Raw genomic sequence first — 16,192 nt, forward strand, 5'->3', positions numbered from 1 at the left:
CTAGGAGGTTAATGTTTATTATCGGTGTTAACAAATTCACAAGCAATTTTCTGCGCTGCCTGAAACGGGGGCTTGACTGCAAAGCACATAGTTCAGTATAAAAAGTGAGTGGGGTGAATTTTAGCTCTGATGAGAACTAAAGGTTGTGTTTCCCACACATAGACTTTAGTTGGGCAGACTGCACAGGTGCCTTGCCATCCCTGCCAAGTGCATGCGATAACTCGTTATATAACTTTGTATGTTTTTTTTTCCCCATCAGTCCGAATGAACAAGGACATCTGAGATAGATTTACCCAGAGACAATCCCTCGCTGTGCAGGTTTTATTTCACAAGTATTAATATGTGCGTCATTGCCGGCATGTATTACCTGGAGCTTTATCCTCTTAATTTTCTTGAACTGAGCTAGCATTGGTGTGTACATATTAAAGGCTGCTCTTTAGTCTTCCTAGCTATGGAATCCAATCCATTTAAAAAAATAAATAATTAAAATAAAATGCAGCGCACGGGCAGATTAGCTGTTCAAAATTATTCCATGTTTACTATTATTAAAGCCTTTAGGCTGCCATACGTTTTCCTTATGAACACAGTTGGCTTTTAGTTTGATTCATTTGCACAAACAAAGGTGGGACTCAAAGTTGGCTGCTGAGTTTTACTGCCACTGTTTCAATGTAGGTCAGCACATGATAGATACTTTCCCCCCTCTATTTCAATTGTTCTTAAACTTGTTAAAAATATGTTAATCAAAAACATTTTTTGATACTTGTGACCCAAGAACTTGTATCATGTCAGGTGCACTTCAGTCCTAAAGTAAGAGATGTTTCTTACCCACAACCAGTGAGCACAAAGCTGAAGCTTAGGTGATGCTAATTATGTAAAGTGTTATCTGGGCTCTGCGTGTGCTATCAGCACAAACGCAGAGATCTTTAAGATTTAATCCTGTCAGTTTAGCTGGCTGTTTTATTGTGTCTGCTTTTGAACGATGTTTTGCATTCTGCTGCTACTTTCTGCATTGTGTTGCTGCCGCCCACATTGATGGTCTTTGCATTGTTGCTATGAATTAGTTACAGTGGCTCAATCTATTTTTCTCTCTTTGATTAGCAATGCATTGTCAATCCGATTCACACACACCGTAGCCGACCAGTTTAACACCCTTGCCGGAGTATTGTGACTGTTTTGGATTATAATAAATTTTGCAACACTTCTCTCAAGGTTGTAGTCATTGTTTTGGAGACTCTCCAGTTGAATGACTGCACAAAATAGACATTATCAAATAATAATGACAACACAAGTGATATATTGTGTATTGGCTTTAGAAATGTTTCTCCGCTGTGTGAGAAGAGGTCAAAGCCTCTGAATCAACTCTGCACTCTGTATTCACATAATAAAATCGGTTCTTCATACATCGACTGGATGAATTTTCTAACTCTGCAATCTCAAACCATCTTTTCAAAATAACTGAATTGCACGAGGTGAAAAAAATGTGTTTTTCTTCAAGGATTGCAGAATTTATCTCTGAATGACTTTGCCCCCAAAATGAACCTTAACTACAATTTTTCTCTGTCTGAGAAATACAAATTTTGCTTTACTATATACAAAATATGTTATATAACAAATGACTACCCGAACTTTATTATGTAACAGTTAATCGCATATAATGGTGGATATTATTTCATTTCAGTCAAAACGGTGTTAGGTGACAGGCTGGAACAAATCTCTGCAGCTTGCTACAGACTGTCCTTGAGTTAACCACCTGCCACTCCAAACCTTCGAAACACAACACTGAATGAACACGAATGGCTCTTAAAACCACACCTGAAAGTAAATTATGCAAAAGGTTGTGTGGGTGAAGGAAATTAAACTGCAAGTAGCAGGTAGTGCGGTAACTGTCAGAGTGCAGCGTGGAGAATAAGTGCCTTAACTGGGCCAACTTGGAAGAGATTGTGGTCATGTATAATTGTATTAATGTGTATGGAACTGCTGTGCCTGCCTATACTAGCAGAAGGTAAAGTTGCATGTTCACACATGTTAGCACCGTGTGTGATCAAACTAAAGGAAAAACACACACAGTTAAGCCCCTAATTTGTTGGCCCCGACAAAATTGTAGCGTAATGTTTGCTCACAGTCAACTGTTCTAGTGTGTGGTGAGTTCACTGATACACCTACAGGAAATGTCCTGTTTGTCCTGCAATCTAAGACAGATGCTTCTGCACTCGTATAACTGTGGCTACATTTCTCTGTGAATGTACTATTTGTGCGTGGAATATAAAATGATATATAGCTATATACAGTTATATAGCCGATGACCCTGGACCTTTTGGTTCTTGAATGTAATTAATTTGCACCTTGTTGTAAATCCTATGTATTACATTTCATGAAGGTGTCTCTTAATTGCACCCTTTGACAATGATAATGATATGCCTACCTCCTCAAATTAAAGCTGACAGTCTGCACTTCAATCACATCTTAATTACTTGATTTAAAATTCACTGTGGTAGTGTACAGCAGCAACATTTCAAAAACTATCTTGGTCCAATAATCTACAGACCAACTGTATATTTAAAACAAAATGTATGTTCATTACATTACATCTAAAATATGAAAAGGGCAAAACATTCATGTCAATGTAGTGACTATTAGTCAGTAAAAGACAGTAAAAGCTACATCATTTCATGGTAGGAAATGTCCTACTTTGAGAACTCAGAGACGGACCGTTCACCTTAAAAAAAAAAAAAAGTACTTTTTTCTCTCTACCAAATCAAACCTGCAAAGGAATCGTGTGCCTGCCTATGTGGCTTGTGCTTGTGAAAGAGTGACAGCATGAAAACATTAACAACCTTCGCTTTGGCTGTGATGTAATACTAGCTGCTGGCTAACTGTTTCCTGTGGTCTACGGGAGTCATTTAGTTAATCTGATTTGTGGTAAGGTATACCTTTAAAAAAAAACATGGTTAATCCTGTTAAAGTCAACAGAGGTTATTTAGTTAAGCAGAGAAAGCAGCTAATAGCAACAGTCGACAAAGTTTTTAATCATATAGAATCCAATCAAATTCTTCACCGTCATTAACCTCTGTAGCTTTCTCTGCACTTGTAGCCAAGCAGTACTAGCAGCAGTCTCTCTTTCCCACTTGTAATAGTTCACCAGGCAACATTACACGAGAATATAATCTGTCATTATTTTCTTAATGACAAGCCAAATCCAAACTGACTCTTCCAAAACTATCTGGAAATTGGAGACCTAGAAATATTAATGAACTCTGTGTCAAGTGAAATCTGGTCTGTCAGGTCATAGTGGCTGTTGCACAAGATATGACTGTATTACCAGTCAGCTGGTAGCCTATAAATGTATGTGATAAATGAGCTAGTAATTTTAAAGCATAAAGAAACCAGAGTGGACATTCTGGCTTGTCATAGCAATGATAAAAATGAGCTGTCATCGGTTTGGACAAGTGATGAATCTGGTTCATTACCAAATGTTTTTTCTATGACAAACTTCATATTCTAGTTGTTTTCTTCACTATGTGCGGAAATACCAAAATATCAAGTTAATCAGTTTTACATGAAGGGATCTGCCTTAAGCACACTTTGTGTACAGTATAGCACTCATACAAATACTCTGACCAGGTGGCTTATATATCCAGACTGCCACTGAACTGCTGAGCGACCCGGATCATCTTAGTTCAAAAGACAAGTTGAACTGTGTCCTTTTCTGCTGTATATAAAAAAGTATTCCCTGTAAGCCCCCGAAGAGAGGAGAATCGGCCATAGATCATCACTCTTAGAGTTATAAGAGATTTCTCCTAGAACGCTTCCAGGAGGCAAATGTTTTTTGACACGGTGTATCAACCCAGGAGGTTCACTTGGTACTCATCTATTACACTGAAAGATCCAGTAAGTTTAACAGATTGCTAAAGTAGAGTGCTGCTAATGGCAGATGTTTTTTCACCACAGATATTATATTCAAGGTTGCTTGAATATAATGTCACAGTACATTTTGTAAGTTATGAGGCAGTTAGGGATGTAGACGTTCTCTGAATCCATAGTTTGGAGACTCTATACCCTATAGACTGTATCTAAAAGATGGATGCAGCCAGTGTAACAACATCCTCTGGTGCGATTTCGAAGCCTAGAGCTAAACATTTTTGGCTGGTGCCATCTTGGCATTTTCAGGGACAGGCACTTCCACAAGGTACCGTATGGACTTATCTTTAACAAGGACTATAATTTACAAAATGAACAGATGCTGTATTAAATTTATAGCCTGACACCATGAACTCATCAGGCAGGTGTGCACTGACATCATAATTCCAGTGAGCAATAGGGATGTTTTCTTTACATCCCTACTCAATCATATTTTACGACTATTTATTCACCTGCCCCCATTTAATTGCCCCATTAGAAATAATATGAACTTAAAATAAACTAAATTATTCTGATGTATTTCTAATTCATGATTTATCTGAACAGGCTCTTTAGTTGAACTTCATATTATTGACCAAACTCAGGTTACAACTGGGCCTTAACAGCTCCACATGGCTAACCAGCATAGGAAACACAAGCACATAGCTAATTTTGAGTTGTTCGTAAACTTTACACCAACATAAAAGATAACACTGTCTTAAAAAAAAGGCTAAACTCATGCTCAGCTAACCTGTGTGTTTTATGGGAATGTTTAGCAAACTCTTGCATAATCATCCTCCTCTGTAGGTGTTAGCATTCAGTTGCTGAACTTGCTATCATATCCATTCCTTAGCAATCCCAACACAGGAGACATAGGATGTTATTTTACACTTATGTAGAACATCAAAGTCAATGAAAAACCCTGATAGTATTTTTTTGGTACCTGACCTAGGTGGATTCTTTAATTATTTGATTGTACGCAGGGGTTAGTAAAAGGAAAACATTATTGGTTGCGCAAAGTGGTACACCAAACAGACTCCGAATGACGCTCTCACTCTCAGGTTAATGGGGGTCTATAATTGTCTGGTATCAATCCAGACTTTGGTGTATTGATAGAGTAAAAGCAGCTGTGGGAGCTGCACATGTGACAGGAAGTAATTAAGTTTCCATTATGCAGAGCTGATCATTTCTACATGCCATTAATGCACTCTAAAGATTTTCCTCTTGTCCACTTCAAAACACAAGGTCACATTTAATGTAAATAGCTACGCAGTGACCTTCCCCTCACCACAGCGTTTCCCTTCTGTGGGAACATCAGCATTAATGATGAATCATTATGGAGTCTGGCATTTTCGTGTCATTATCTGACAGATTTCAGCTTCTCCATCAACCCCAAAGACACCTACATCTGAATCCTATTATACCCCTCCTTCTTAGCTGTGGTAATGTGAGGAGGATCACCAAGCATTTAACACGTTACACCTGTGATAAGCTGCACTTATGTTAGACAGCTGAGCAAAGCGTTGCACTGCGAATACTAAATTTGATGTATTTCAGCACACCCACACATGGACACACAGGCAACATGGAAATAGTGTTTTTATTACCATATGCACCCACACACAGACAGAAATCACACAAGTTTCTTTTGTGATAACAACGTTGTGATTGAGCATGAGTTTCCCCTTAAAAAGGTTTTCTTCAATTCACTGACCCTCTCCTCTCCCTCATTCCCCAAGCGCAGTCATGAAATATGTATTCACATTCATTACGTTTGGACCCAGAATCAACACCCAGAACCAAAGCACTGTCTTCCTTTGCCAAGCCCAATACTTAAACGTACTTCTCCTAGACTATAGCCTGTTCAGCACTCACAATAGATTTCTGATCAGTTTCTGTGTTGAAGCTAAAGCTGAGTCAAAAGTGATTAAAGTAAATCTGTCACAAGCTCAGAACCTTTGCTTTTTTAATTCTTAGAGAAAGAGCGGCACATGAGAAAGTATAGTAAACATCTAGCTAATACTCTTTCTGAATTGGGATCTTTTTCTGCATACTTTTCATATAGTATAACAAAGATGTTATAAATGGATTTTAAGCTTCTTTGTTGAATGGTTGCATCATCCAATTTGGCTGTGTGTCTGCGCAAGCTTGAGAGCCAGCTGAGCCTTGTGACGACTGGAAGCAGGAAATGAGAATGATGGAAAGATTCAGCCCTGGGGCTCCTGTACAGGATCTGGAAACCAAAAAGAAGGCAGTGTCTCTAAAGAGAAAAAGGCATGACCTACTCTGAAACATCATGTCATCTCCATGTGACGTAAAAGAGGGAACTTTCAGTCAACCTCCAAATTACAGGGAGTGCAGAATTATTAGGCAAATGAGTATTCTGTCCACATCATCCTCTTCATGCATGTTGTCTTACTCCAAGCTGTATATGTCACGACCTGTGGGGTCGGCAAGGCACTGATCAGCAATCTCTCTCCCCCTCCCCTGTTTTGCCGGGGCGGAACTCATGGCGGGTTCACGCCCTTGGCCCACGCCCTCCCGGATCATGCACACCTGGGCCTCAGACCAGCTGGTATATCAGAAGGAGGAGATCAGCTGTTCAACGCTGGATTGTTGTGAAGACTCCTGTCAGTACACGTCGAGCCCTAGTTTCCCACACTTCCGCCTCAGAAAGTAACATTTGTCTCTCTGTTCTAGATTCCCCGGACCCGTCCCCGTGTTTCCCCGTGTGGAGCGTGTAAGAGGTGGCTGGTCACTAGCGGAGAGAGGTTGGCGTGAGCGTGTGTGTGATCCCCTTGTTTTCCCTGGAGCCCTGGAACCCATCCTCGCACATCTTGTATATAGCACTGTCCTCGCACTGCCTGTAAATACACTTGGTGAAGATTTTTGTGAATAAACTGTCTCTGTTACAACACACTCCGGAGTCCTGCGAGTGGATCCTCAGAGCAACCCGTGACAGTATAGGCTCGAAAGCCTACTACCAATTAAGCATATTAGGTGATGTGCATCTCTGTAATGAGAAGGGCTGTGGTCTAATCAGAATCAGAATCAGAATACTTTAATGACATCAGCAGGTGTGCATAATTATTAGGGGACGTCCTTTCCTTTGGCAAAATGGGTCAAAAGAAGGACTTGACAGGCTCAGAAAAGTCAAAAATAGTGAGATATCTTGCAGAGGGATGCAGCAGTCTCAAAATTGCAAAGCTTCTGAAGCGTGATCATCGAACAATCAAGCGTTTCATTCAAAATAGTCAACAGGGTCGCAAGAAGCGTGTGGAAAAACCAAGGCGCAAAATAACTGCACATGAACTGAGAAAAGTCAAGCGTGCAGCTGCCAAGATGCCACTTGCCACCAGTTTGGCCATATTTCAGAGCTGCAACATCACTGGAGTGCCCAAAAGCACAAGGTGTGCAATACTCAGAGACATGGCCAAGGTAAGAAAGGCTGAAAGACGACCACCACTGAACAAGACACACAAGCTGAAACGTCAAGACTGGGCCAAGAAATATCTCAAGACTGGTTTTTCTAAGGTTTTATGGACTGATGAAATGAGAGTGAGTCTTGATGGGCCAGATGGATGGGCCTGTGGCTGGATTGGTAAAGGGCAGAGAGCTCCAGTCCGACTCAGACGCCAGCAAGGTGGAGGTGGAGTACTGGTTTGGGCTGGTATCATCAAAGATGAGCTTGTGGGGCCTTTTCGGGTTGAGGATGGAGTCAAGTTCAACTCCCAGTCCTACTGCCAGTTTCTGGAAGACACCTTTTTCAAGCAGTGGTACAGGAAGAAGTCTGCATCCTTCGAGAAAAACATGATTTTCATGCAGGACAATGCTCCATCACACGCGTCCAAGTACTCCACAGCGTGGCTGGCAAGAAAGGGTATAAAAGAAGAAAAACTAATGACATGGCCTCCTTGTTCACCTGATCTGAACCCCATTGAGAACCTGTGGTCCATCATCAAATGTGAGATTTACAAGGAGGGAAAACAGTACACCTCTCTGAACAGTGTGTGGGAGGCTGTGGTTGCTGCTGCACGCAATGTTGATGGTGAACAGATCAAACACTGACAGAATCCATGGATGGCAGGCTTTTGAGTGTCCTTGCAAAGAAAGGTGGCTATATTGGTCTCTGATTTGTTTTTGTTTTGTTTTTGAATGTCAGAAATGTATATTTGTGAATGTGGAGATGTTATATTGGTGTCACTGGTAAAAATAAATAATTGAAATGGGTATATATTTGTTTTTTGTTAAGTTGCCTAATAATTATGCACAGTAATAGTCACCTGCACACACAGATATCCCCCTAAAATAGCTAAAACTAAAAACAAACTAAAAACTACTTCCAAAAACATTCAGCTTTGATATTAATGAGTTTTTTGGGTTCATTGAGAACATGGTTGTTGTTCAATGATAAAATTATTCCTCAAAAATACAACTTGCCTAATAATTCTGCACTCCCTGTAATGTGACTCTCGTTGCTTTCTATTGCAATGTCTAAAAATAAGTATCACCCACCCAAGTCCATCATTTACAAACACAGTTATGAGACAGAACTTCACAAATGGACTTGCTCAAGTGAAAACCTCATTAACGATAGTTCTCAGGAGTTTTGATTTGTTTTTCCAAGCAGATGGCGGTAGCTACTGAGAAAGAAATCATAATTCCAGGCATGCCACAGAAATACATGTACTTGAACCAGTCGGCCACGTGTCCACATGGGATCTCTTCAGGGACTAGAATAAAATGAACGCCTAATATTCAAAGCACTTCACGGTGACATTCACTTCAAATGGCTTACTCACTGCACTAAAACGGAAATGATGTCAGATTGTGAGGCATCGGTGGAAGTGTGCCACCTCTTATCATAAGGAAAGACACACAATTGAAAGTGAACCTGGTGCCATCATGCTCCTCTGTGATGCACAAAGTGCTTTAAACCCGCAGCTTCAGAGAGCAGATTGCACTGTTTGAAGTGTTCTTCAAGGATTTGTATTTCATCCAATGGGCACTGCAGTCGAAGATGATGAATGAAAGGAAAAGTCGAGAAAGACACTGTAAACGATGCACCAAATTCTTGTGTTATGTTCTTTCACCTAAAATGTCAAGCCACAAATGTGCACAAAACCTACGGCTCAAATTAAAAGTGACAGAAACCGTGATCTTGGTGCATAGTCTGTGTATGCACCCTCTGACGTTGCTTTTTAGCAGATCAGGTTTGTTTGTGACCACAGTAAAGTCAAAAGTGTATACACAGTAATAATATATGCTTCTACTAAGCCATTTTGGCTGGGAGCCCCAGTCTGTTAAGTGGTGTGCAAATAGAGAAAGTAAATTACCATAATACCACATTTTGGGCTGTGGTAAAAGGCATCAAGGACACGGAAATGGACAGCAAAAATGAAAATGTAAATGTGCGGAGCCAACAGCTGCTCCCAAACACTATTCACATTAAACTCTGTGAAAGGTCTCAAGGATATGACCTCAAGAAGCTCTTTATGATGACTGCATGATTTGCCCCACTGCTGCACCAAGAGGCAAATGGCACTTAATGTGTAACTTCAAGGAATTTCGATTGAACTGAAGCTTGAGTTCATCTTTTGATTCAATGTAATTTTATTTGTATAGAGTCAATTCATAACACATTAGATTTCAAGGTACAGACCTTACAGCAGCCTGTCAAAGAGGAACCCAATGATTTACTGGTAGAAAGTAGTACAATAACTGCCTTGAAGGCAATGCAATGTGTTGTTGGTGCCAAGGACACAGCTCTCGCCTGCTTTCATTCCTACATATCAAAAACATCCTTTTGTGTTTTTTGTGAATTCTCCTCATCCTGAGAACCCCTTCACATTTCTCTGGGATCAATTCTTGCTACCATTTTATCCTCCATCCATACAGTATGCCTCTGCTGGGTCAGCTAATGTGTAAATAAAGTGGTAATTTCCACTGTTATGCAGATGATATGCAGCTATTATGTCCCGCTCACGCCTAGCAACATAAATGCAATCTCACTTTTCCCTGCTAAGAAATACTATTAATCTTGAAAAAGTCATCCATGCCTTCATTTCCTCACATTTGGACTATATAGTTCCTGGTACACATGTCTAAAGTAAAAGGCCATCTCCACTTCCACCTCCTTCAAATCTCAGCTGCCAGATGAATTCAGACCAAATCGCTATTATCCTTGCTACAGTGCACTAGCATCCTTTTATATATAGAATTGATTTTAAATCTTTTTTAACAACTTGTAAAGCTTTACATGACCTTACATTATTACTGTAGTCACGCCTTGTGAACTGAGCTGCTGCCTGGCTCAGGTGAGACCTTCATAACTATTTCCACAGCGTGATAAATGTTAAATGGACTGGTACTTATATAGCACCTTTCTATTCAGTTGAACACTCAAAGCACTTTCTACTGCAAGTTTTATTCACCCAGTCACAAATACACACTCATACAGTGCTTTTATTTCTAAGCGCTGTCTAATGTTTGCAATCTCATGGATGTGTCAGAGGAAAACTCGAGGTTCATTATCTTGCCCAAGGATACAGACCCCTCCAGTTGTTTCCTGACTGGAGGAGTCTGAGAACAACCCACTGACCTTACGAATGGCAGACAACCTGCTCTGCTACCTTGTTGCCTCAATGTAACGCAAGCCCAATGTCTAAAAAAATAAATAATAATCTGACATTTTCTGTTGAGTCCCACAGCTTTGTCCTCCAAACTTTAGTAAATTTAGTATCCATTTTTGTTTATTTTTACAGTATTTGTTCATCTTGCTTGCCACATTATTTCCTCCTTTCAGTTTTTATGCTCAGATTTGTTGCTGCTTTGACTATATTTCTGATTTCTTTCTGATTTTTGATTGTGACCTAGCTTATTGTATGCTACAAGGAACTTTATAACTATTTTTTGAAAAAAGCTATGCAAGAAAATGTTTGTTAATAAGAACAATAAAGCATCTACAGTGTCTGCAGGTGTGCGATGATAGAGAGCACCTAGGACTAATCCTGATCTAACACAGACCTTTCCTAAAATCACCTTTTAGGAGCAGACTGGTCCAAATATTGACAGAATCAATAACAATGCTGGTATTGATACTGGAGCAGTATTAGCATGAAAGAATCAGAAACTAACTTTACAGATGTAAATAAAAACACATAAAACGGTGACACGTGTTGACAGGAAATTCTCCACTGCGGTAACACCATCAACTAGTAAAAAGATTTGAAAGACTACAAAAAAAAAGAAAGAGCTTTGTCTCAGAACGAGCATCAAAACTAATGATGAGAGGAGGAGGTAAATCTCTCAGACAGAACAGGCACGTACATTCCCGGTCTCCAAAAAACCCAGTTTCAAAATAGCTGAAAAGTGTGCTTTGTCTTAAAATCTTATACTGGAAAGTAAAAATCACAGTAATTTACTGATCATTAAGATATGTTCAAATTTGATAATGATTCCCCTCATAAATATCCTCTGAAAGTATTTACTTGGCATCAGATCGATATCAGAAATTGCAGTATCACACACACACCAATAGGTGAATCTTTTCTATTTAACTTCTCCATTATATTTGTCATATTTCAATCTCTTCCTGATAGTGTTGGACTATACTGTGCCACTATACTCATTTGTAATATTCCCTAGCTAGCCTATTGCAATTTAAAACTACCTTTCATAACTATAAAAGAGAGACATTTTAAGGTGCATGCTTATTCTTTTTCTTCAGTGGTAACCTCTTGGGAAATAAGGCCAAATGTACGAGTGCTGACTTACTCATTTTCTAACCGATCGTTATGAAGGCTATTATCAGACAATTAGCTTGCCTCAACTTTGCTACTTTGCTTTGAATTGACACGCTAATGGACTGAAGTGGTAGCCAGGCACTGTCCAAAGGTTAGGTTAAGACATCTGTTTGCCAGCATATTTAAACTTCAAAAACATTTAATAGCTTGTTTGTGGATCACAGATTTATTTATTTTTTCTTAACAGAGCCTCACTGTTTCCCATTTTTCCAGTCTTCAGTCTCTATTGATTCATATTTTCAAGACTGAGAAGAAAAAGACAACTATCTTACTTATATCAAGAGAAGAAGTAGCTGCTGTGCACACCTTAGTTTACGTGTAGGTATGCATACCCTGACATTTGAGATGCATCAAATTCAAAAGAGAAAATGCATTATACTCTGAGAAAGAAAACCTAAATTTGCCAAAATCTCTACTTGTTTAATGTGCACACTCTATGTTTTACTTAAAAAAAAAAAAAAGAGATTTCTATATAGTTCCAAAAAGCTGGATGTGATGGATATCTGACTCAAAGGTGAAAAGAAATTCATATCCATCACAGCAGGGTTAAGAAAGTCTAATACTTTTCAAAAGTGAGAGGCTACAGTCCCACTGCCAAGAGAATAACATGCAGAACACAACAACAGCCTGCCATTCATCACTCGCCAGCTTCAGGTTCAGAGAAATGTGTTTTTATGTAGGGTATAAAAGACAATGCTGCTGGCTTGTGTAGAAAGGCCAGACTTTGCGGCAATACATCAAGACCCAAATCTTGCAGATAAAATATGTTTGAATTGTTTATCTACAATTATTTTCCTTGCAAACATATTTAGTTTCTCTATATGACTTTGTGGTGTTTGTCCATTTTTTTTTCTAAAAATCCTTTATTCTTAACAATAAACATTGCCATTTGTTTCAGTCAGGCAGTTTGGCTGCAAATCTGAGCTTGCCCACGGGGATGGCTAAAATTCACTTCTGAGCACAGAGAATTTAAGATCCTCTAGAGACTGTGTGCCTCTAAGACCAGGCATATGCTGCATTACTTAGATTGTATTCAAAAATACAATTATATGCTAATACTAATCTAATACATATATACTGTACAATCTTGACTGAGGTAAAGGTTTAAGGAATTTTGAACAAACCTACTTCAAGTAAGTTCTAGTTAGGTTACATAATGGGACAATTTATAATATAAAACATATGGATCAAAGCATGCAGGAAAACAGATGGACTGCATGATACAATAATTAAAAGCAAGGCACCAAGAGAGCTGTATGAAGGCCGGTATGCAATTTCCAAATTTTGAGAAAAACACTCAAATCTCCACTAAAGTTTTATGAGTTCTTCCTCATGGTTTGGCAGTTTGACACACAATCAAACAAACACTTGTCACATGCCTCCGCCTCGGCTCTCGCCGTGACAGAGAAAAATGCATAATAGCAAAGTGCATAACAACTCTAAGTGCTGCAAATAAAGTTCATTTCAAGTTCAACTGCCTAGTGCCAGGAGAATCTGTGACCAGTGCAAACTGAGAATGAGATAGGGAGGAACAGGCAGAGTTAGAAAAAATGAAACAAATAGGCTCAGGTACAAAGACTCTTGTTTGTACAGCAACTGGGTCAGCACAGACATCAGTCAGATGGGAAACATTTTATCCCTTGAACTGAACTCTTTGTGCTGGAGTACTGAACTCCTGATTTCCTAAACCTTACAGTTATTACTATTACTTTTTTAGAATCTACTTTCTAGCTCCAATTATTCCTCAGAAAAGGGGTAAATCTCTAGCAGCTACATATGTAGGACTCCCAATCAAATATGTAAATGATGAACCACTGAGAACAAAGCTGTTCTGTTTCCACCCAGCCCCTGAGACACAACAGTGCCACTAACAAAGAGCAATCTATCTTCATATCTCGTCTGTTTATGACCGTCTGAGTTTCAATATGTTGGTATTTTGTTAATTTTATGGAATGTCATAGTTTGCAATATAAGCTTCTATATGCAGAATATGCATTTACCAATGAATTTATTAAAGATTAAAGCGTTACTGGTAGTCTTATCAACTTTGGCTGTCATAAACTCAATGCTTTATACCCCATTGGCATTTACAGCTGCCACTTCATTAGGTACACATGTTCAACTGCACATTAACACATACGTCTATTCAATGGAGACTTTCACATTAAAGTGAAAAGCATGGATCCATGCTGCCTGCTATTAGCTGTTCTGGCTGGTGCTGTAATGGCATGGGGGACATTTTCTTGGCATGCTTTGGGCCCGTTAGAACCAGCTGAGCACCACAGCCTTATATTAGACCATGTCCATGCCTTTACGGCCACAGCGTACGCATCTTCTGATGGCTGCTTCCAGCAAGATAATGCACCAAGTCACAAAGCTCAGATGATCTCAAAGTGGTTTGTTGAACATGACAGTGAGTTCATTGTACTCAGATGGCCTCTACAGTCACCAGATCTCATTCCAATAGAGATCCTTTGGGATGTGATTTGGTGAAACGGCAGAGCTTCGTCATGGATATTCAGCTGAGAAATCTGCAGCAACTGTGTGATGCCATCATGTCATATGGCCCCAAATCTCTGAGGAATGCTTCCAGCACCTTGTTGAATTGATGATATGAAGAATTAAGGCACTGCTGCATGTAGTAGGGAAACTCCACCACAGCCTAAGTAGTCCCATCACGATGTTTAATGTTGCTATATTGATGCTTTTGGTTTTGTTTCTTCTGATGTTAACGTGTCAACAACTTGGTAAATGGACTGATTCTTATATAGCGTTTTCTACTCTCCTGGAGTACTCAAAGCGGTCTATACAACACGCCGCATTCACCCATACACACCCATTCACACAAGCACTGTTATCTATACTTACAGTGCTTTCTGTCATTCATTTGCATTCATACTCCGATGGATGCATCGGAGAGCAAGTCGGGGTTAGTATCTTGCCCAAGGATATTTGGTATGCAAACTGGGGGAGCCAGGAATCGAACCACCAACCTTCCAATCAGCAGCTGCTCTACAGCCTGAACTACCCAACTTAGCCCACCTACATGTGAATAGACACACCACCCTTCTTCCATTCTTTTACTAAGCATAAACATCAAACTAAAACTCCTGTACTCATACTGTAAACTCTGCTACAGGCTCCAAAACCAAGGCTGTCAGTTACTTTTACCACAGACCAAACAGCCTCCTTCACAAAGATGGATCAATGTGTCCCATGTATCTGTTTTTGTAGTAAAAGCTCTGCGAACAATCCTCTAGTAAAAAACTGCATTTTATCATGACGTGACAGGGTTATCCAAGAAGGGTCAATGTGCTCAAAAGAAAGCCACAACACCCCTCTCTGTCTGGGCTTCCTGGAGTTTGATCATCACCGTCAACAGGAACATGACCTCCCTTCTGATTGAGGTGGATCTCCTCAAACAAACACTGGTGCCCTCATTGCTTACAAGCTCTGCCCGTGACAGAAAATACACAGTGATACAACAAAAAATAAATACAAGAAAGAGAACTTCATCATAGTGTTAAATTTACTTTAGTTTTTAAATTGGATCTACTTCTATTTAGCAAAAATGTATATTATTTAAACAGATGACTTCAAATTTCGCTATTTATAAACCCATTATGACATCTACAGATGAATCTGCACTCGGCATGACTTCTGTTTCAAAAAAAAGAAAACATGAGTTGACAAAACAATTCTAAAGTAAGTTATGATTGTACAAATAATCCCAAAGAACACACACCTACATTGTGCAAATGTCTAAATGTCTCAAAATGAGGATAGTAATTGGTAGTGACAGTCAGTGATGAGTGAAATTGAACTGCAGAGTAATTACAGAGTTGGATTCATCATAGTTACTGTCTGTAATTATGTCTTGGCAGTTTTACTGTAATTCAGCGATGAGACAGATTACAGTGAAGAGAATGTGCAAGACGCATCAGAAAATCTTCACAACAACACACCACGCTAAATCGAAGCTCATACTGAATGCAGTGTTTCTATATGTGGTGTGAAAAATAGCAAATATATGCTCTGCTGTGTATGCGGCAATGTGTGAAATAGAGATTAGTAACAGCAGCGTTTTCTGGGACATTTCAACATCAGACTGTCAGTTCTCCACCCTTGTATGTCACACGTTTCATTAAAAGCGGTGTGTTTGGGCTGCGAAATGGAAAAAAGTAAGTAAATGCTCGCACAGAATAGGCAAATACAAATAAAAGAAGAAAAAGAAAATCAGCTCGTGTTTTGAGGGGACTGTTTTTTCATGATTTTTCAAGGCCAAACTACAGTGAAACTGTCAAAAACAGGCCAGTTGCAAACTGAACACTGACACTTTGTTCACCTCTTAATTCTTAAAATAAAGTACACCACACTCCCAGCACCACTGAACTAACGTTTTTATATACAGTCTAAGATTTAAAGGTAGAAACTCTTTTCTAAATTTCAGTATATGCTCATTGTTTCCACTTCAAATAAAACTAAGGATC

General features: G+C 39.4%; 1 protein-coding gene across 2 annotated transcripts in view; it reads right to left on the reverse strand.

Moving 5' to 3' along the window:
• The window catches only part of b3galt1b (UDP-Gal:betaGlcNAc beta 1,3-galactosyltransferase, polypeptide 1b), a 67,032-nt gene that overhangs the window by 31,569 nt on the left and 19,271 nt on the right, over positions 1–16,192 (reverse strand). The window lies entirely within an intron of this gene.

This window comes from Copadichromis virginalis, linkage group LG16 (assembly GCF_057382275.1).
Source record: "Copadichromis virginalis isolate Kocher_CV1m ecotype Utaka linkage group LG16, C_Virginalis_male_GT1.1, whole genome shotgun sequence".
Lineage (NCBI taxonomy): Eukaryota > Metazoa > Chordata > Actinopteri > Cichliformes > Cichlidae > Copadichromis > Copadichromis virginalis.